The 22,264-nt window shown below is 49.0% G+C and overlaps 1 pseudogene; it reads right to left on the bottom strand.

Moving 5' to 3' along the window:
• Window positions 1-8,267: 8,267 nt before the first annotated feature.
• Window positions 8,268-11,155, bottom strand: LOC112619437 (annotated as a pseudogene).
• Window positions 11,156-22,264: the final 11,109 nt, after the last annotated feature.

Below are 22,264 nucleotides of genomic sequence, written 5' to 3'. Positions count from 1 at the left end.
AGTGGGGAACAAAAAGAAGTCAATAAAAGCGTACTTTTTTTAGCAGGTTCCCATTGTAGCAACTAGCAATTGATCCTATCTGGGGGACAATGTAGAGCTCACTTCAGGATTGTCCTCACCCAAGAGTAGAGAGAGGAAGTTGCGGGTATTTTTCCACCACTCCCATTAGTCACAGGTGTGGGTTTCTGCTGGGGTGGGAGGGACATGGACTCTTCAGCATGCAAGTTCAGCCTGCACCAGTGAAAAGCCAAGGGGACACGGGCAGTGGGCCAAGGGGGCTGCTCCCCCTTTACGTCCCTTCTCCTTTCCCCACCACCACTTTTTAGTTTACCCAAATGACCCACTCATCAAGGTTCACTGCTATCTCCTCTCAAAAGCTTTTCTAACCTTTCATCAGAACCGATGACTCTTTCCTTTGGTTTCCACAGACAATCGGAGTACAACTGTGAGAAAAATCCTTTATGTTTTGCCCTTTACTCTGCTTAAGAGTGAAAGTCTTAATTGACAACCGGGCAGAATGGTGTTGGCCCGGCTGGGGGCGGTGGCTCACGCCTGTAATCCCAGCACTTTGGGAGGCCAAGGCGGGCAGATCACGAGGTCAGGAGGTCACGAGATCAGGCGGATCATGAGGTCAGGAGATTGAGACCATCCTGGTCAACACGATGAAACCCCCTCTCTATTAAAAATACAAAAATTAGCCGGGCATGGTAGCACGCGCCTGTAGTCCCAGCTTCTTGGGAAGCTGAGGCAGGAGAATCGCTTGAATCTGGGAGGTAGAGGTTGCAGTGAGCCGAGATTTCACCACTGCACTCCAGCCTGGGCGACAGAGTGAGACTCTGTCTCCAAAAAAAAAAGAATGGCGTTGGCGCTTGTTCTCATTCCTTGATTTATTTCCTTCCTGCTTTGCATGAGGTGGTGTATGTGACCTGTGTACTCGTAGCAAGTCTTTGACCCCATCAACATTAGAAATTAGAAAATACCTCTCAAAAAGCAGCATTGACGCTGTTGCCGAAATATGTTCTTATTGCAAAAATAAAACTGTAAATGATGTCATTTGAAGCAGTGCATGGTTATTGCTCTTATAATACAATAGTAAGTCTTATTTGCATAAACAGATTATATCTATGGTCATATAAAAGTAAAAATGAATACCTAAATCCAAACTGCTCTCCTCAAGTTACCTGGAACTGTGATATTTGCATACGCTGAACCATCTACTCTTGTTCTGAAGAGGAGAGAATGAAAACTAAAGAAAACAAAGAATCAAAGAAGCCCTGAACCAACGGTGATTGGAACCCCGAAGTGACCCAATGACAGACCGGCATGTGGCAACCTTCTGTTCCTTCAAAGCAGCTACTGAGTGTTGCCATGAGCCTGGGAAGAGCACTGTCCCACCTGCAGTCCTACGGCGGGAAGAGCTGTGGTTAATAAGTTAGAAAGCTGGGGCTTCTACCGAGCCACAAAAGAAGCTGGAGACAGTGTATGCAGATCTGCAAGCAAATAGACTCGTGTCTAACCCGGGGCTGCCGCGCTTCCCCTGCTTAGAAATCAATCATGCACAAAGGGTGGGGCCTGAGGAGCGTGGCTCTCACTTGTTACTGGTTTTTCACCCAGCAAGTGGGAAGTCCAGAAGGCTGACTCGGTCTCTAAAATGAAGCAAACCTGTGACGACCACAGCCACCCAACAGCAAAAGAGGTGGCAGAGGCTGGGTGAGCACAGGACTGAGAATTCATGGAGAAAGTTCTTTTTAAGGACTTTTTAAGGGAGAAGTTAGACCCTTTAATTGGCCAAAAAGGCCCGACTCTAAGAGCCGACCTGCAGGAAGCCAGCCCGGCAGCTTTTCACATCGCCACTCCCCGCTACTGGTGGGCTGCCTGCTGTCCTTACCTCCCAGACAAGGGGGATCATGTCCTCCTTGGAGTCACCGCAGACCAGTGCACACTTCTGTGGCCTGTTTTGCTGTCTGCACTAACCTGCTGTGACACCACTATTGCCAACACAGCCACCTCCGTGTGGGGGGTCCCTGGACCAGACACCCTGCTGTCTTCATCTTAGGATACCCAGTTCCCAACACAGTGCCTGCTGCAAATTATCTGTAATCACAGTAAGTCTTTGTCACGTGATGAGTCACCTTTCAGTCTCTCTGCAGTCCCTTTCCTCCCAGTGCCCCTTGGCTGTTCCCGAAGCCCTGACCCCTGACCTCCTGCCCTTTCTGTCTCCAGGGCCATTAACTCCCCTGCTGGTCCCTATCCTTGGAGCCCATTGACAGATGAGTTTGGTTCTGTCACCCTATCTGCAGTACAGTGGCTCAATCTAGGCTCCCTGCAACCTCCACCTTCCGGGTTCAAGTGATTCTCGTGCCTCAGCCTCCCGAGTACCTGGGATTACAGGTGCACTCCACCACTCCAGGCTAATTTTTGTATTTTTCATAGAGACAGGTTTTCACTATGTTGGCCTGGCTGGTCTCAAACTCCTGACCTCAGGTGATCCACCTGCCTTGGCCTCCCAAAGCGCTGGGATTACAGGCGTGAGCCACCGCACCCAGCCGGTCCTGTTTTCATATGCATTCAAATTCATTGATTTGCCACAAGAATGCTATCAGGTAGGTGCTGTGATCAACCCCACTTTAAGGGTAAGAAATAGGGGGCACAGAGAGAAGTAGAAAGAATGATTCCAGCTCAAGCCATCTGGCTTCAGAGCTCAGGCTCCTAACTGCTAATCCTAGATGGCCTCTCCCTAAGACACGGCGCTGCCTTGGTGAAAGCAGAGTGAAGCAGCCATTAGAATGCTCTTTGAAAGTATCTGAAAACCACATTCAAATACCAGCACCTCAGTTTCCTTCCTTAGAGGGCCCTTGAAAACATGTGTCTGACCACTTTGCGAGGCAGGATAGTGCACAATGGTGCTGCTTGAATGGCAGTCAGAGTGTCACAGCTTGGAGTGGTGCAAAAGCTGGGGGACAAAGAATTGTGGAGTCTTGCACCAAAGCCACATCGGGAACATCACACCCAGAGCTGTCCCCATCCCCCCAGATCTCCTGAAAAGTGAAGGGAGCTGGTATAAATAACAGTTTCCATTCCCATCCATTACCACGCCCTGCTTACAGCCTCTGGGATCTCTTGATTCACATTTTCCAAATGCTGGGATTCTTAGGGCCTTAGTTAAGGAAGGCAGTGTCAGTCCAAGGGTCTATATCATCCTTGTGGGCAAAAGAATGGTCCATTAAGTGGGCGTGTGAGCCCCCTCAAACTTATTAAAGAGATTCACAGTATATAAGGCATATTTATAAAAACCACATAATTTGATGCTCTAAAACAACCCTGTGAATGAGCTTAGGATAGATGATGTATATTATGTCATTTTGTAAATGAGGAAACCGAGATTCAAAGAAATAAAATGGCTCGACCAAAAGTCACCCAGCTGTTAAATATCAAAGGAACTAAAAATCCTGCTTTTCTGTCTTCAGATCCTGCAGTCTCCTCTCTACACCATAGCATCTCAGTGGAACCATAAGCCTCAATACCTGAGTTCAAGTTCCTCCTCTGCCACTTACTAATGTGATCTTGGCAAGTCATGTATTCTCTCTGGGGCTCACTTTCCACATCTGTAAAATGGGGATTAAAAACTCTGTGTCCCCCCTGATTAATTCTCTATCACCTGGGAGTCTTCGGGCCAACCTCACTCTGAAAGCGTCACCAGACCAAAGATACATGGAGTAGTTGGCCTCCTTTACAGGAGGCTGCCCCGCTGGGAGATGGGAGAAAGAGGGGTACAATGCCAACTTGCTGAGGTGGGACTGGAACTGGCTGGGCTGTCTGGCTGACTTATGTGCCAAAGCAGGTCTGCTGGAGTCCTGAGCAATCTTCCCACTCCTTCCAACTCAGTTTGTCTGGTTGACATCTAAGTTCTCTTGTAGCCCTAAAAGTCTCTGAATCTATAGATCTGAGAAGCCAGTTCCCTCCACGACTGTCGCCAATTCACGTTTCCTCTGTAAATGCCATTTCCCCTTCTGCAGAAGCCAAATCACACTCCCTTCCCACCTGCTACAGGGTGCTGCTGTGCACTCTGACTGACAGTCATGCGAACCTGATGATTTCTTTGAAAGGTGCCTGCCTTGTTCAATCACTCAGTTGTAATGAGGTCATTGCTGGAACTGGCACCTCCCACAGCCTCGGGATTCCAGCAAAGCACACACCAGACTTTCCACAAAACTGCTGAAGTCTTGGGTGCCCCGGGGCTGAGTGCCGCCTGGCTGATGTCAACCCCCGCCCCCCAGCAGCCTCCCTGAGACGTTTCAATTACAGCTGGGCTTGCTGGCAGCTCTTGAAGTTCTCCCCCACAGACAGGACTCAGGCTCCCAGCTACTCTTCCTTACAAGTCACATTTTTATGGACAGCGCTGGCAGAAGAATAGGAAGAAGATTGGGGTTCATGAAATGCCACCACTGGTCCAGCCTTTTTTAGCCTATTGGAAGTGGGGAAACACAGAAAACTCTCAAAATGTGCACTCTGGATCCCTGGGATTCCCAAGAGGACCCTGTTGTGGGGGTTCCATGAAGCCAAGCCTTTCATAATGATATGAAGGTGTTATTTGCCTTTTCTCCCTGTGCTGCCGCTTGTAATAATGGTGCATAAGCAACAGGGAGTAAAACGACTGTCCCCTCAGCACAGATCAAGATAGTGACACTACACTGTACTGACAGCCGTCATATTCTCCACTACCACACACTCACAGCAAAAGATAAATTTTTTTAAAAGCCACACGTAAGCTTGTCTATGATGAAAGAGTAGAAGTTATTGACGTTATGAAATCTCAACCCTTGCGTAACACCTTGTTTCAACATTCTGTGTGGACTGGTAAGCACCACTAGAAGTACCACTTCTGCCACACATCGATGTACAATGATTGTCTCCAGGAAAAATGACTTGTGTGACTGCTTTGGTTAAGTGAACTAATCACTTTTTTCAGAAGATACATTTTTACTTAAGAAAAAACGACTACCAGACAAACTAAGGATATTCAGACTGGGGTTTTGGCAGATGTTTTCTCAAAAATGGATCTCCTGAGACTGTTTCTTCAAGGAAAACAACTGATGGTATTTGTTGCCAATAATAAAATCTGAGCTTTCCAGTGAGAATCAGAATTTTGGAAAACTTGTGTTTACCACTGTGAGCTTGACAGCTTCCTAATAATACTTAAGGAGTTTTCCAATGATATTCCAATGGTAATACTAATGAATTGTGCTATCTAAATATTGGAGAGTAAAAATATCAACATTTGGAAAATGTATACAACACAGTGAACCAATATTTTTTAAATGATCAATGTCTGACGTTAGACAACTACACACAAGTAAAAGACACGTTCAAAGTACAAGAGAAATGTTTGGATTTTAATGTGGGACAGTACAAGAAGTTTATTGATATAGTTTCAGATTCCATAATGTAATAAACCTTTAAGAAACTATCACTTCTTGAGTTTGGGTATAGTATTAAAAAAACAAAACAAAAAAAAACCCACCCAGCCCGGCGAGGTGGCTCATGCCTGTAATCCCAGCACTTTTGGGAGACTGAGACAAGTGGATCACTTGAGGTCAGGAGTTTGAGACCAGCCTGGTCAACAGAGTGAAACCCCATCGCTATTAAAAATACGAAAATTAGTTAGAAATAGCTTGACCGAGAGGCAGAGGTTGTTGCAGTGAGCCAAGATCGCGCCACTGCACTCCAGCCTGGGCAACACAGCGAGACTCCATCTCAAAACAACAACACACAAAACCCATAATTGTCAAGAAGAATATTAAAATACTCCTCTACTTTTCAACTACATGTCTGTGTAATGCCAGATTTTTCTCACACACTTTGGCCAAAACAACATGGCACAACCGATTGGATGCAGGAACAGCGATGAGTCATTGGGTTAATCTATTGATTCAAGCATTAAAGAGATTTGCAAAGATATAAAACGATGCCACTCTTGTAAGCAATTGTTTCTTGTTTTAGGAAATATGATGACTTTTTAGTTAAAACATGTTATTTCTGTTGACATGTAATGAGTTTATTGCTATTTTTAAGTGAATTAGTAAGTTAACATTTGTTAAATTTCTGTGTTTTAATTTATATAGTAAATAAGGACAGATATAAGTCACATAAACAAAATACCCTTGGAGTTTTCTGTAATTTTTTCTTTTTTGACAGAGTGTTGCTCTGTCGCCCAGGCTGGAATGCAGTGGCGTGATCTCGGCTCACTGCAACCTCCGCCTTCCAGGTTCAAGCGATTCTCCTGCCTTAGTCTCCTGAGCACCTGGGACTACAGGCACGCGCCACCAATTAGTTCCCAGCTAATTTTTTGTATTTTTAGTAGAGACAGGGTTTCACTGTGTTTGCCAGGATGGTCTCGATTTGCTGACCTCGTGATCCGCCCACCTCGTCAGTAATTTTTTATAGCATGAAAGAATCCTAAGATCAAATAGTTTGAGAACTGCTAACCGGTGATATTCTGTAGTTTTAGGATTGTGGGTCCAGCTACTGTGGGAAGACTGGCTGTGGTCAATGACGGGAGGGGAGCCTTCTGCTACCGGTTGGCAAGAGCTACTGAAGCCTGGAACTAAGGCAGCGGCAATGGCATGGCCAGGGGCTGTAATGTGAGTTCATCATTACAATTGGGGTCACTACGTCATATTTTGGTTTGGTTGCAATGCTCAACCTTATGCAGCCCTGGCCCTGGAATAGGCATGGTCTTCTCTGAAGGGAGTGGTTATATCCAACACCAGCCGTTTGAGAACCAGATGGATGCTCTGACAAGAAGCAGAAATGAAGCAGGGAAGCAGGGAGAGGACCTTGCTCCAGCTGTTCTGGGTGAAGACCTGTTCTGGGCACACACTCAACTTGGCAAGTGCCAAGACAGTACCCACCATAGGGATGCCAGGGGGAGCTCGGGTGAGGCAGGCCCTTCAGGCTTCGAAGGGAAAGCGGGGGAATGCCAGGTATCCTGTGTCACAGTACGCCCTGTGCTGATCTCCCTTCTCTTATCACTGAGTCTCCAGTGGGACAAATCCAGTCAGGGTTTCCAGCCTCATCTCAGCTGTGCTAGAGGAAACTAAAGGAAGAAGCATGCATGTGTGCAGGGGAAGTCACAGGCCCCTACCCAAGTTATTATAAGTTATTTACGAGATGGGAGCAATGGTTAGGGAGAAATTCTCAAGAAAAAGGGAAATCGGGTGAATCAGAGAAACAGCTCCTCCATCCAGTGACTAGACCTTGTTTACAAAAGGCAGAATTTTCCTTAGGAGGTGAGAGAATTGAGAGACATTTTGGAAGAAGGAATGAATAGAATGAATTGAATACAGCAGGTGAGGGACTCCAAAACTTATAGGACATCTACTTGGAGCTTGAGGTGCCTCTTAGACGTTCCAGGTGGAGCTGCCCGAAAGACAGAAAGGTGCAAATGTCTGAAGCTCGGGAGGTCCAGCGTGGAGGCATTGGCTTGAGGTTCATTAACCTACAGAGGTCAGCAGTTCTTAGGCCTCAGAGCAATTCAGAGTCACCTATGGAGGACGACTGAAAGGAAGACGGCTGTCTCAGAATCTCCAGGAGTGACCCTGATGCACACCACCACGGGTTCTCTGAAGGCAGAGGAGACGCTGAGAGCTTCCGGAAAAAAGGGAGAAAGAATGAGTTCCAATTGCAGCCAAAAGCCAAAAGCATCTTGCTCCTGAGCACCAGAAGGCTGTCAGGAAAGAATGTGCTTAATTAAATTCTAACAGGCTGGCAGACTCCAGCACATGGAATACATCAACTGCTCGTCTTCAGACAGCGCAAGAGTCCTCTGCTAATATCTGAAGCCTGAAATGTAGCCACTTAAGCTCCCCATATATCAGGCATCGTTAGGGATCCCAGAAGCTGCACATGGGCCTGATCATAAACAGTCAGGGGGAGAACCTGAGGGCCATGGGGAGCAACCCTCAGCCTTCCCTGGATACAGCTGTGTAAAGTAGGCTCTTTCTTCTAGAAACAATCCTTTTCCCTGCAGCTGGACTGAGCAGAACGAGCGTTTCTGAAACACAGCCAGGGCACAGACTGTTCTCTTGGAAGCTCCAAGTTGTCTTTTCTAGCAAAGGAGTGACAGGGGTGAGTAAAACATTTTTCATTTATTAAAAAGCTTCTATTGACCACACACAATAAGCTGGATATCCAGACCAGGGTTTCTAACCTTTCCTTTTCTGTTGGTTTTGTTTTGTTTTGTTTTGCCTGGAGAAAGGCAAAGGCCTTTATTTCTTCTTGCCTCCCCGCGGGCAGCCTCCACCCTGGGTCCACTGGCCACCACCCCTCGGTGCTCCGTTTTTGCCAACATCTGCCAGCAAGTCCTTGTGGTACCGCTGGGGCAACCTGTAGTAGATTCGGGTCCTGTCCACAGCCCTGGCCCCCAGCAGCACTGTCCTCTCAGAGGCATAGTTGCCCCTAGCTGGGCTGCGCTCCACTGTGACAGTGGCCCAGGGGGAGGATGCCAGCAGCCTGGCTACAGCTCCAGCCGTGCTGTGGCCCGGTGGCCTGGCCTGCATCTGGAAGGACACAGGTTGCCAGAGCCCCTGGCACAGCTCTAGCATATCTGTGAACAGCTGTTCCTTGTAGCCACTGCCCAGCGCCTCCTCAGGCCAGCCTGGTGCCAGAGTCACGCAGGGGAAGACCTCAGCCACAGCTGTAAGCAGTTCTCTGCCAGCCATGTGACCAGGGACTGAAAACTCCTGTGGGAGATTTTGGCCCCCATCCACACAGGCTGATGCAAGAGGCCAAGGCTGGAGAGGCAGGCCAGCAAGGCCAGGGACGGCCGCAGGGCTGCAGGCTCCACTATTTGCAAATGGACGCCTCAGTGTCCGGGATGTGTGGCCAGCTGCTGCAGGCAGGACTCCAACCTCAGGATGCTGCCACTTGGAGCACAAACAGTGGGCACGGGGTTCTCAGCCACAGTTCCCTCGAGCCAGTGTTCCGCAGGATCGTGCCTTCTGTGTCTGGGAGGGTGACTGTTGCTGTACCCCGGGGGCAGCATCAAGACCATCACCCCCGAACCGCTGGAGAAGAGGGATCAGGCTGCCTCCCGTGTTACGTTTGCTTCCGTGTGGCATTCACTGTGGGGCCCCAAATCGCCCAGGTGAGGGGGCTGCCATTCAGGAATACCTTCTGTAGGCCACAGCTGTACAGCCATCCTCTCTAAGCTTGCCAAGTAGAGGCCAGCTGCTTGAACTGCAACAGGAAAGGCTCAAAGATGTCATAGTAGACTTGATGGATGGCAGTGTTGTCCTAGAGGTAGAGCAGATCCTCTGCCGACATGGGGTCCGAGGCGACCTGCCACAGCATCAGGCTGTACCTCTCAGATTGACTCAGCAGCCAGCTGGAGTGGGGCCAGGTGGCTCGCACCGTGGAAGACAGCACAGGGCAGGTGACTCTCTGGGGCACCACTCCTACCAGCTCGTGCATCTTCTCCACCATCGCTCGGGTGTACGTTCTGTTTGGGAACATGGGCACGTAGATGGTGGTCCAGCCTGGAGACAGGGTGGCCTTGGGATACTTCTCCTGGATGAGGGCCAGGAACTCTGTGGCACTGACCTCAGTTGAGATGGGCATGTCAGAGCCCTTTAAGATGTCAGTGTTGATCCGCATGGGCCGCCAGACTTTGCCCCCTTCTGTCAGCTGCCACAGGAGGTCCAGGGAGGGGCCCACCGCCTTGATGTTCTTGAAGTCCAGTTTGATGCCCTTCTGGGAAGAGCCTGGCATACCATCCAGCCACTGCTCCAGTGTGTTGAAGCTACAGATAGCCAGGGGGTGTGCTATGATGGGAACTCCTGTCTCGTCGGCTGTGCCGAGCCCTTCGACATTGACGTCAGCCTCCAGGACGGTGATGCTGCTGTTCAGGGCAGCTGTCGTGGCTTCCTTGCTGTTGGCTGCGTGGTACCAGGTGACCTCCAGGGCACCTCGGCGGCTGATCTGACCCAGGCCCAGCAGGTAATCCAGCATGTCGGCCTCGGGGCTGCAGGTCTCCAGCTCACAGCCTGGCCACCGCAGGGTGATGGCAAGGACTATGGCAGCCATGACCACCACAGAAACACAAGTAATGCCAGCAAACCCCCACCTGACCCGATTCTTTGACAACTGTTCCCTGCAGGCCACGACGACGCTCTCTGAAGAATGCCCCCCACTCCACACGACCCAGGGTCCCCGAGGCTCCCTGCGGCTGGGATCCCGTGGGAGGCAGAAGGTCCCAGCAGCACCTAACTCTCCACCAGTCAAACGTTTTAAGTGTCATTATTTTGTTCCCTTTGTGGAATCTTTCTTTCGGCCAACGTTGCCTGCTTGAGTGCATTAATTAATAACTTATTTACCCATATGAGAATGAATCAGTGACATGAAAACATGTAAACTTCAGGCCAGCCTTACCTAACCCACAGTGAGGACTCAATACATATTCACTGCAGTGGATTCAGCCCAAGGGCAGCATATTAAATGGATGTATTTTGCACCAAAAGCAATGTAAACATTAGCCCTACAGTTGTACTATAGTTAAGAGTTTTGGAGGGGCCAGACACAGTGGCTCACACCTGATATAGCAACACTTTGGGAGGCCAAAGCAGGTGGATCACTTGAGATTAGGAGTTCAAGACCAGCCTGGCTAACATGACGAAACCCTGTCTGTACTAAAAAATGCAAAAATTAGCCGGGCATGGTGGTGCACACCTGTAGTCCCAGCTACTCAGGAGGCTGAGGCAGGAGTAATCGCTTGAACCTGGGAGGTGGAGGTGGCAGTGAGCCCAGATCACACCATTGCACTTCAGCCTGGGCGATAGAGTGAGAGTTCATCTCAAAAATAAAAAAATGAAGAAGAGTTTTTGGAATAGTTCAAGGACTTGCTTATAGCACCGTGGAGCACTGGAGTTCCAGGTAACCTAGGGTGAGAAGCACTTGTGTGTACTTTGGCCCCCAAAACTGAACACTGAGAATATATAAAATCCTCCTTCCCATGGGAACGTGCAGAAATTCCCAGGACAGTGATGTTGCTGTTCAGGGCAGCTGTCGTGGCTTCCTTGCTGTTGGCTGCGTGGTACCAGGTGACCTCCAGGGCATCTCGGCGGGTGATCTGACCCAGGCCCAGCAGGTAATCCAGCATGTCGGCCTCGGGGCTGCAGGTCTCCAACTCACAGCCTGGTCACCGCAGGGTGATGGCAAGGACTACCGCGGCCATGACCACAACAGAAACACAGGTAATGCCAGCCAACCCCCACCTGACCCGATTCTTCGACAACTGCTCCCTGCAGGCCATGACGACACCTGGCCATGTCTCCCAGGGAGACATCTCAGTAGCATCTGGGAGAATGAGGAGATGCCTGTTTGGTGTGGATTATATGGGCGCCTCAACTGGGCTTCTAGACCAGAGATGAGACGGTGTCGGTACGAGGACATATTCTGGAGCCTGTGTAGTTCTATCTGGCTGTGGGCAAGTCAGGCTAACCTTTTAGTCAAGGGATCCGCAAGAGTGGTCCAGAGACCACGTGCATCAGCATCATCCGGAGAACATGTTTAAACACTGATGCTTAGGCCCCGTCCCAGACGACTGAACCAGAATCTCAGAGGACAGCCCATAATCTGCATTTTTAAATAAGTTCCCCATGATGCAAGGGATCCTGGTGCATCTCACCCTCAAGAGCTCTGTCCGTTACCCTGCACTGCCAGGCATCCAGGGGAGGTTTCTTCCCTGCAACTCTCACTCCTCATTCACACTTCAGCCAAACGGACCCTGTGAGACACCCAAGTGTAGGGAAGGCCTGTGCCTTCTTCGCTTCTTGCTAGGGCTGTCTTCCCACACTCACCACAGGGCCACATCTTATCCTTCAGGGCGCTGATGACATAGCCACTGCCCATACATTGGAGGTGCTCTGACAAGGGGCTCAGGCAATGCAGACCTTATCCAGAGAGACTGGAGGCGATACTGCAAAATGGTGCTACCTGGGCAGGGTGAGATGCTGAGGTACCACTCAAGCGTGTGTTCAAAGCCGCATGCTCCCTCCCCTTTCCTGATACCTGGACCCTCAACCTTGTGAGCCCAAGTGGCCTGTCTTTTCCCTCCTGCCAGCCTCTGTGTGAATTCCTGAGACAGCTTGGGCCTTCCGTCTGAGCCTTCTTAACCCAGAGTCCCCAGGCCTGCATTCCTTTCTTGGGGAGCTCTGAGCTTCCAAAAAGGGGCAGAATGAGTGAGAAGGGGGAGTGAAGGCAGCCTGAAATACCAAGGACCTTTGACAGGCTCTCTGACCCTGTGGAGCCAAGATGGCACCATTTCTCTCCAGTCTGGGCAATAAGAGTGAAACTCCGTCTCAAAAAAGAAAAAGCCACAGGAGCAAGTCCAGGCACCAGGTAGCCTCTCTGTGGATGCTGCCTGTGTCTAGCCCTTTCTCTGCTTTAGCCAGAGGAAGGGGGGGTCAGGAACCCCAGGCACCCCCTCTGCTGTCTGTCCCACTCACATACAGGTCTCAGGCTGCCCAACAATTCACCCTGCCCCATCGTTGGTTAGTCTTGACATTGTGCTTTAAGGGGTAGGCATGTTGATGGCAGCTGCCCCGTCACCACAGCCAGAAGCCTGGTCCCTTGCTGGCCCCCTCCACTCCCAGGTAGAAACAGTCTCTTCACTTCCCTCGCCCCCGCCTCCTCATTTGTAAGTGGGGTACAAAGTTCAAGTCCATACCTAAGTCTGGGGGCTGCTGTGAGAATTAATCTGATAATCGATGTTGAAAACACTGGCTTAGAACACTGTAAAACAGGCTAGAATTTTAAATGTTTCCTTCTTTCATTTTTGATGCTTGAAGTTATTTCAAAGCCTTGCTTTGCTGCTTTTAAAAGTCACATGCAGTCACGTGCCACAGAGGAACACCTTGGTCATTGATAGACCTCGTACACAACAGTGGTCCTACAAAATTACAATAGAGTCAAAAAATTCCTATTGTGTAGTATTTTTATACAACACCTTTTATCATTATTTTAGAGTGCACTTCTTGTATTTTTTTTTTAAGTTAACTGTGAAACAGCCTCAGGTAGGTCCTTCAGCAGGTATTCCAGAGGAAAACACTGTTATCATAGGAGACACGAGCTCCATTCATGTTACCGCCCATGGAGAGCTTCCAGTAGGATGAGGCTTGGAGGTAGAAGGCAGTCATATTCATGATTCTGACCCAGTGCAGGCCTAGGCTAATGTGTGTGTCTGTGTCTTTGTAACAAAACATTTATAAAATAAAAATAAATAAATAGAAAAAGTTTATAGAGTAAGGATATAAAGGGAATATGGGCCAGGCGCGATGGCTCATGCCTGTAGTCCCAGAACTTTGGGAGGCCGAAGTGGGTGGATCATGAGGTCAGGAGTTCAAGACCAGCCTGGACAACATGGTGAAACCCCGTCTCTACTATTAAAAAAAAAAAAAAAAAAAAAACTTTGCTGGGCGTGGTGGCACGCACCTGTAGTCTCAGCTACTCGGGAGGCTGAGGCAGGAGAATCACTTGAACCCAGGTGGGGGAGGTTGCAGTGAGCCAAGATTGTGCCACTGCACTCCAGCCTGGGTGACAGAGCGAGACTCTGTCTAAAAAAAAAGAAAGAAAGAAAATATTTGTATACAGTTGTGCAATACATTTGTGTTTTAAGCTCAGTCAAAAAGTTTAAAAAATTAAACATGTATGAAGTAAAAAAGTTACAGTAAGCTAAGGTTAATTTATTTTGAAGAGATAAAATTGTTGAGTAAATGTAGTATGCCCAAAGTGTCTTGTGTTTATAAAGTCTACAGTCATGTACAGCAACTCCTAGGCCTTCTCATCCACTCCGCACTCACTCATTGACTCGCCCAGAGCAACTTCCAATCCCGCAGGCTCCATTCATGGTAAATGTCCTGTACAGGTATATAGGTTCAGGGCACTGACTATGTACACATTTTAAAATCTATACCTTGCCAAGGTATACGTTTTTTCTTTTATACTGTATTTTTGCTGTACCTTTTCTATGTTTAGAGACACAAATGCTTCCCATTATGCAACAGTTGCCTACAGTATTTAGTACAGTCACATGCTGTACAGGTTTGTACACTAGGAGCCATAAGCCATACCGTAGAGCCTAGGTGTGTAACAGGCTACACCATCTAAGTTCGCGTACACTCTACGATGTTCACACAACAATAAAATTGCCTAACCATGCATTTCTCAGAACAAATTCCCATTGTTAAGTGAGGCATGATGGTATATACACTGCAAAACATTTTGAAACAGTAAAAGAATAAAGAAACTATTATTTATAAACCCATCACCTAAGCAACCCTGGATATTGTTTATTTATTTCCTTCTTCTTTTTTTTTTTTTTAATTTGAGACAGAGTCTTGCTCTTATAGCCCAGGCTGGAGTGCAATGGTGCAATCTCAGCTCACTGCAACCTCCACCTCCCGGTTCAAGCGATTCTCCTGCCTCAGCCTCCCGAGTAGCTGGGATGACAGGCATCCACCCCCATGTCTGGCTAATTTTTGTACTTTTAGTAGAGACAGGGTTTCACCATGTTGGCCAGGCTGGTCTCGAACTCCTGACCTCAGGTGATCCACTCGCCTCAGCCTATCTATGTGCTGGGATTACAGGCGTGAGCCACCGTGCCCAGCCTCCTTCCTTCTTTTTTTTTCCCCCCCCTCAGCTGGGATCATGCTCTCTTTGTGAGTTTGAATACTGTTTTGGAGATTTACTTTTCTTATGTGCACAACGAACATTGTGAGCATAAAGCTTTTTGAGTCACTTTTACAGGAGAATTTCCCAGAAGACAAATCACTGGGTTAAAGGCTATGACAAAGCTCCTGATGCATGTATCATAACTATTGTTAGCCCTTCCCCCCAGAGTTGGAAACTAAAGCTCAAAGATTGAAATACACAGCAAAGCTGGACAGAAACCCAGGGCAAGGTATCCCATGTTCTGTGGTCTACGCTCAACAGCACAGCATGAAAGAGAAGGCGGCCCCTCCTGCAGAGCCCGGGTTATTGTGCACTGATGAGGACAGGCAGCCCCGTGGGGGATGAAACCTGGAACAAAGGCTGGGGCACTGAAAGGACAGCCTGGGGTTCAGGACAGCTGAGTGTGACTGGGGATTCTTCTGCAACTCTGTGACCCTGAGCAAGTCCCTTTGGCCTCAGTCTCAGCCCTGCAAAATGAGGGGCATGGACTGAGTCTAACACACCACCCCTCTGCCCAGATGCATCACTCCCAAACCAAAAACAGAAACATTTTGATTTTAGCTTTGCACAGACTGACTAAAGATAATCCATTTGCTCCAGCTTGAGATAGTAACCGATTGCTCTCTTGGCCATAAAACTGACCCGGCTAGATCTCCCAGCCAGCATGCTGGGGTTCATGAGACAGCTAGCTCCAGAAAACAGGCCCCAAGCTGGAATCTGCCAGAGAGTGGCAGGAGAATGCAGTCCTTTCAAGATCGGGTCAGATGGTCTCAGCACCAGGCTCCGCTGTCGGCCCTGTAAAGAGATTTCCCTGTCCACCCAGCCCTAGGGACAGATGGACAGATGGAGGGCGTCGGTACCAGCCGACCAGGGTGCTGGCCTGCTGCCTGCTCGCTGTGTGCACAGGGGTGCTGACGGACAGCTGCCCAGAGCTGCCTGCACAGGGTCCTGCGGGCGTCGAGGCTGCTGCTCTTTGTTTTTTCAAGTGGCCAGGAACTCAGGAAGCCACATCAGCAGTGCTGAAAATGGGACCAACAAAACAAGATGGGTGGGGACAGTTGTTTGTCAGATGCCCCTGAACTTACGTGTTTATCTGGCTGACACACAGACCACCATTTCCCAGCACGCAGAGGTGAGTGCCTGTTTGCGGTGGAGGGTCAAGGTCCTAGAATCCTACACTTACGTGTGTCTCTCTGACTTGCTGTGGTATTTTTGAGCCTGGAACAACGGTTGCTCCCCAGACGGAAGAACTGCCTCAGCTCTCTCAGAAAGAGGAATGGTGAGCTCAGGGCATGGTCTTTAAGGAAGATGAACATATGGAACACCAGGAAACCAAGCCACTGGCGGAGACCACAGGGCGTGTGGAAGATGAACGTATGGAACACCAGGAAACCAAGCCACTGGCAGGGACCACAGGGCATGTGGAAGATGAACGTACGGAACACTAGGAAACCAAGTCACTGGCAGGGACCATAGGGCGTGTGGAAGACGAAAGTATGGAATACCAGGAAACCAAGCCACTGGCGGGGACCACAGGGCGTGTGGAAGATGAACGTATGGAACACCAGGAAACCAAGTCACTGGCGGGACCATAGGGCATGTCATTTCCACACGTAAAAGTCCATATACACAGAAGAACACGCTTTGCAAGAACATGTTCAAACAAAAAGATAAACATGTCAAAATGATGGTCTATGGGTTTAAAAAAAAAAAAAAAGAATAGGATTCGGGCCTGGGGATAATCACCTTTAGTACAAGAAAAGAGGGGACGTGCAGGGACCAGTGGTGAGAACGTGCTGTGAGCTGACTGAGGAGTGTCATGAACTTCCAGGGCTTGATGGCCAATAGCTTTTTAAATAAAGGAAAGAAAAAAAGACAACCAAACGCAGGAGATGTCATTAAGAATGGCTTTTGGCCCCAATGCAGTGGCTCACGCCTGTAATCCCAGCACTTTGGGAGGCTGAGGCAGGTGGATCACTTGAGATCAGAAGTTCAAGACCAGGCTGGCCAGCATGGTGAAACGACGCCTCTACTAAAAATATAAAAATTAGCTGGGCATGGTGGCACATGCCTGTAATCCCAGCTACTCAGGAGGCTGAAGCAGGAGAATCAACTGAACCCGGGCAGTTGCAGTGAGCCGAGATGGAGCCACTGCACTCCAGCATGGGTGACAGACTGAGACTGTCTAAAAAAAAAAAAAAAAAAAAAAAAAAAAAAAAAAAAGGCTTTTGAAGGGACTTTGTTTTTATAAAGGGAGGAGGTTAATCCACATGGGACAGAGGTGTGGGCCACCTTAGTTCTCAGCCTTGGGAGCGCATTCGAATCCCTTGGGGAGCTTTGAAAAGACACTAGATTCCATTGGCTTCAGGAGAATCGAGCTATCAGGGTTAAACAGAGCCTGGGGTGTCTCATGAGTCGTTAGAGCTGAGAGGGCTGCACTGAAGTAACATGTGTGGCATCTGTCTGCTCAGGAGAATAGGAGGGAGGGCTTGCCGAGAGCTGCAGGAAGAAGGATTTTTGACGAGCAAGGGCCAGTTGCAGTCAGAGATGGAGAAGGAGTGACTTGCAGTGGGCACCATTTTGGATGAGGGAGGAGAGGAGAACCCGGAACGGAAGCAGGGGTGAGCATGCGCAGTAAGAACTGGTGGGTGGGGAGAGGGGAGCTGCAGATGCAAAGGAACAGTGAGGTAGGAAGGGAGCAGGGTCTGTGCGACCACGGGCCGACCTCTCACGTTACAGACACAATGAGAAAGCTGAGCCTCAGAGAAAGCAACTTATCCAGAGATGGGCCTCGAACGCAGCCACCCGACTCCACTGGCCTGTCCAGTGCTCTCCCCACCGCCCCACGGAGCCTGTCTGCTCTGCCTGAGCAGCACGTCCCCATCACCCTCATCGGACCAATGATCATCACAGGGGCAGGGGAGAAGCCACCTCAGAGGGAGCTGGCAAGTGCTTTGAACCTCCTGAGGAACAAACCACCTGAAGAGGACTTTAGGAAGGAAACCAACTAATTAAGATTGCTTATTCCCTTCCCTCTCTCAGCTCAATGTTCTCATCCACTGCAAACTTTCCATCACCCTCTGAAGTCAGGGCTGCTTTTCTTCCTAATTCCTTAATTCTGGAGGCTCACTCGGTTGTTCTTTCAAGGCTGCCAGCCAGGCTAGGTGATTGTCGTAGCGATTCTCCAATTTCCTGACTCTCTGATGGTCTGTTAGTCACCCTGCTGAGAAAGGGAGGTCTGTGGAGTTAGGGTCTGAGGGGAATGGCTGAGAACACTTGCTCTCAGCCAGAATGCATGGCGTGGCCATGTGTCCACCACGCTAAATGCCTCATAGGTACCCAATTCTCACAGACAGGAAAAATAAGCCCAAGAGAGGCAATGTAAGTTTCCAAGTGACGGGCAAGTAAGCCCAAGAGAGGTAATGTAAGTTTCCAAGCTCCTCCTCATATGGAGGAGCTGGGTCTTACTTGCGCACTGCTGGGCCCACACCTGTGACAGCATGTGGTAGAGGCTTGCCGGGCGCGGTGGCTCACGCCTGTAATCCTAGCACTTTGGGAGGCCGAGGTGGGTGGATCACGAGGTCAGGAGTTCGAGACCAGCCTGACCAACATGGTGAAACCCCGTCTCTACTAAAAATACAAAAATTAGCCGGGCGTGGTGACATGCACCTGTAGTCCCAGCTATTCGGGAGGCTGAGGCAAGAGAATCGCTAGAACCCAGGAGGCAGAGGTTGCAGTGAGCCGAGATCACACCACTGCACTCTAGCCTGGGCGACAGAGCAACACTCCATCTAAAATTAAAAAGAAAAAGAAAAAGAAAAAAGGCTTACTGAGCTGGAGAAAGTGGCCGGCCTGAGATCTGCCCCAGCGTTCTGGTTCCCAGCCCACCTCTGGCTGGGACACAGGCCGGCTCAGCCTCTGTCGATCATCCTAAATATACCGCAGTCACAAGGGTTCTAGCCAGGCCTGCACACATCCCTGACTTAGCATGGTGCAGACCACACTGCCCAGGCTCCATTTGCCTGCCCTGGGCAGCCCTTCCAGCTCTGCTTCTGGTTACCTTGGCCCTAATTATCAGATTTCTGTCAGGATGTACTGGCAGAGAGCTGCTACCAGGGTGGGTCATGCAAAACATTCCAGAAGAAAACCCAGACTCTCGGGGTTGCCGAGGGAAATGAAAAGTCACGTCATTTTAACTCAAACTCTCCTCCCTCTCTCCCTGCCCCCAGACACACACATGAGCACTGCTTCTCCCCCTTATACATAGTCAGATTCTCCAGTTGGTTGTTGGACCTGCAGGTACGTTTCTAGTTCATTAGCACTTATCAATTAACGCTAATGTGGACAGACTACATGGAGAGGTCATTGTATGTGTCTTGGCAACAGCCCAGCTAAAGGCCCAGTTGACAGCCAGTACTAATCACTGGATATGTAAGTAGAGATACTTCCATATAATATACTATGGTAGAGTTATGGACAAAATGTTATTGGAGCTCACGGAGAGGGTGACTGATTGTTAGTGGTGGAGACATCAGAGAAGGCTTTATTGAGGAGGTGGATGGACCTTAAAAAATGGGTAGGCTCTGGCTTGCCCCATGGGTATAATGAGGAGTTAGTCTAGACAAGCTATGACATCACAATATTCATAGTGGACACCAGGATCACTGTAGTCAACCAGAGAAACTCATGTCCCTGCAAGCGGCACGGTGCCCAGCAGTCACTGGATGTTGTTTGTTTGTTTTAGGGAACTTGAACAAGGCACGGAGGTTCTCTGGCCAGAGTTTCTTCATCTGTCAGGGAAGGGCAGGAGACAGGGAGGGTACTAAGGCCAGAGTAATAGGTGGAATTAGATGGTGCTTTGCTGGGTGTGGGAGATGCTGGCTTGATCCACTCACCCACCGTAGGGACTTTAGCTAACCACTTACTCTCACTGAGTCTCAACTTCTTCATTTGTGAAGAAAGATGGCAATCAATCTCTGCACCACCTGCCCCATGTTTATCCATGAAAACCTTCCGAGAATTACCGCGACTGGAGGAGCAAAGGTGACTGCCGTGACTGTCACCTAGGCCGGCCGCTCAGGGTGCCCTGTGCTATGGGTTCCTGGCATGGCTTGGAGTGTGCTCCTCTCCTTAACGCCTCCCACTGAAGTGCGTGTTCCTTCCAGTTTCTCTCCCTGTTTAACACATCACCCCATGAGACAACCATGTGGGGAATGACATCAACCAGCCCTTATCTTGCCAATGCTGAGGGTTAGGCGTTTAAACAGGACTCGGCAGGGATGGTTTATTGCCATTCCACCAAACCTGGGGCCTCATGCGGGAGGACATAAGACTGGGGGTGTACTCAACTGCTGGGGGCTGCCAGTAGCTGGTGTTATCTTCACTGACTTGTCTCGTGATTAATTCTGGCCTTCAAGTGACTTGCCAGATCACCTATACCTGGCCTCTGCATGTAATCTCTCAATGTGGGCTAGTTTGGGCCTCTTCAGAGTGTGGAGACTGGGTTCCAAGAGAAAATGTCCTGAGAGAGAAAAAAAGGAAGTGCACAGAATTTGTATGACCTGACCTTGTAATTCACACAATGTCGCTTCCCCCGTATTCTGTTGATCAACGCAGTAGCAAAGTTCTGCCTGTGTTCAAGAGAGAGGCAGATAGACCCCAGCCCTCAGTGGGAGGAGTAGCAGGATCACATTTTAAGAAGAGAATGTAGGATGGACATATTGTTGCAGCAATCTTTGAAAAACACGATCCACCACAATGTTCCTTGCCCTGATATTGGAAGCCCTTCTCCACATGCTCCCAGCAGCATCTCCCGCGGTCTCTCGACACAAACCCCACTCCAGGCAGGCCAGCCTCCTCACTGCACCCAAAGTGTGCCATCCTCACCCCAGCCTGAGAGGCTTGGTCCTGTCGCACTCAGACCTCACTCTCTTCTTTCTTATTTCCAAGTCCTGTCTCCCAAATGATTCAGGTTCCTGGTGTGTTAGAGTTAGCAGCTAAAACCAAAAGGGAAGTCTTTTAGCAAACATAGTTCCTAGGGCCTTCTTTATTACCGTAGTGTGAGACCTGTTTCTTTCTTAGAAGTAGTAAAAATTCTACTATTCGGAGATTCACTGATTCTGAAAAGTATCCACCAAGCATGATTCCCTTCAACCGCAATCATTGCATGCATACTTATGAAATTCAGGTTCCTTGTCTCTTCCAGACAGAAATAATGACTATAATAAATTAAAGGCGGCTTGTTTTAAACCAACAATGGTGTGGCTGACAACGAAAGTGTAAATATGGCTATAGTTAATGGATTTTTTTGGCCTTCCTTCATTTCAGCTTATTAGACCCATGACTAATAAAGGGCTGACACTGCTCACTAATTACTCCCCAATTAAATCAAGGGCCAGGCCCCGCCTCTTATGCAGATCCCAGTCCCTAGGAGCTCTGGACATCTAATGGTGCTCAGGAAACACTCAGTTGTTGCTTGGGAAAAAAACAACCCTGAAATCCACAAGACAGCCGGATTGGGCTATTCCTCTACATTCTACCTGCAGATGCGTGTTCCCACTGAGTACAACGGAAGCCACTAACAGTGGCATCCATTCCTCACTCACAACCTGGGAAGGCACAGAGGGAAGGTGCTGTTATCCCCATTTTCCTGATGAGGAAGTTGAGGCTTAAAGAGGTTAAGGGGTTTTTGCGAAAACCAGTGGCCTCTGTGTTGATGAAGTGAGGAGGTGAGAACTTTTGTGCCGTCTTTTCATTTCTCAGTCCAGATTGCTTTTTACTGTACCACCTCCAGTTTAGCTGGCTCATTCACTCATCCAAGTATTCGGTCATTGATATAACTGACAAATGCTTGCTAAGCATATCCTTTGTACACAGCACAGTGTAGGCACTGGGGAAACAACGGTGAACAAGAAAAAGTGGCTGCTTGCATTGAGTGGTCCAAAGGGAAAGGTGGCAGGGAACACCCAAGCAATTATACACATAAGATCACTGGACATATGACAAATGTTATAAAGAAAATAGAACAGAGTCATGTTCTGTTATGGGATACAGAGTGGCCAGGATAGCCAGAGCAGCGAGGGAGAAAAGTACCTCTTTAGTGAGGATTACCTGGCAAGGCTTCCTGAGAATGTGACGCCAGAACTGGAACCTTAATGAAGACAGGGAGCCAGTTATGTAAAGATCCGGGGAAGAGGAGTCCCAAGAAGAGGTGACAGCAAGTGCAAAGGCTCTGAGCCAGGAATAGGAATAGCCTGGTCATGTCAGGGGGACAAAAAGGCCACTTAGGTGAGAAATCTTGAGCAATGGAGAGAATAGAGGGAAGTGGAAGGTAGAGGGCCTCAGAGGCCATCCTAGGGATGGTAAAGGAAAGCCTGTGCCAGCCAGGGAGGACCTGCAAGAGCGGGCCACCCTTCCCATCACCTGAAGGTGTCTGCAAGAATACGGTGGGCTTGGCTTGTCTGTTTCTGAGTTTGATTTCTTTCCAAGGCAATCCTAAAGGCAAAAGTATACCCTTGAGCCCTTAATAGCTTAAATA

Source organism: Theropithecus gelada, chromosome 2 (genome assembly GCF_003255815.1).
Source record: "Theropithecus gelada isolate Dixy chromosome 2, Tgel_1.0, whole genome shotgun sequence".
Classification (NCBI taxonomy): domain Eukaryota; kingdom Metazoa; phylum Chordata; class Mammalia; order Primates; family Cercopithecidae; genus Theropithecus; species Theropithecus gelada.
The sequence above is the reverse complement of the archived record's forward strand: the minus strand, read 5'-3'. Positions and strand labels throughout refer to the sequence as shown.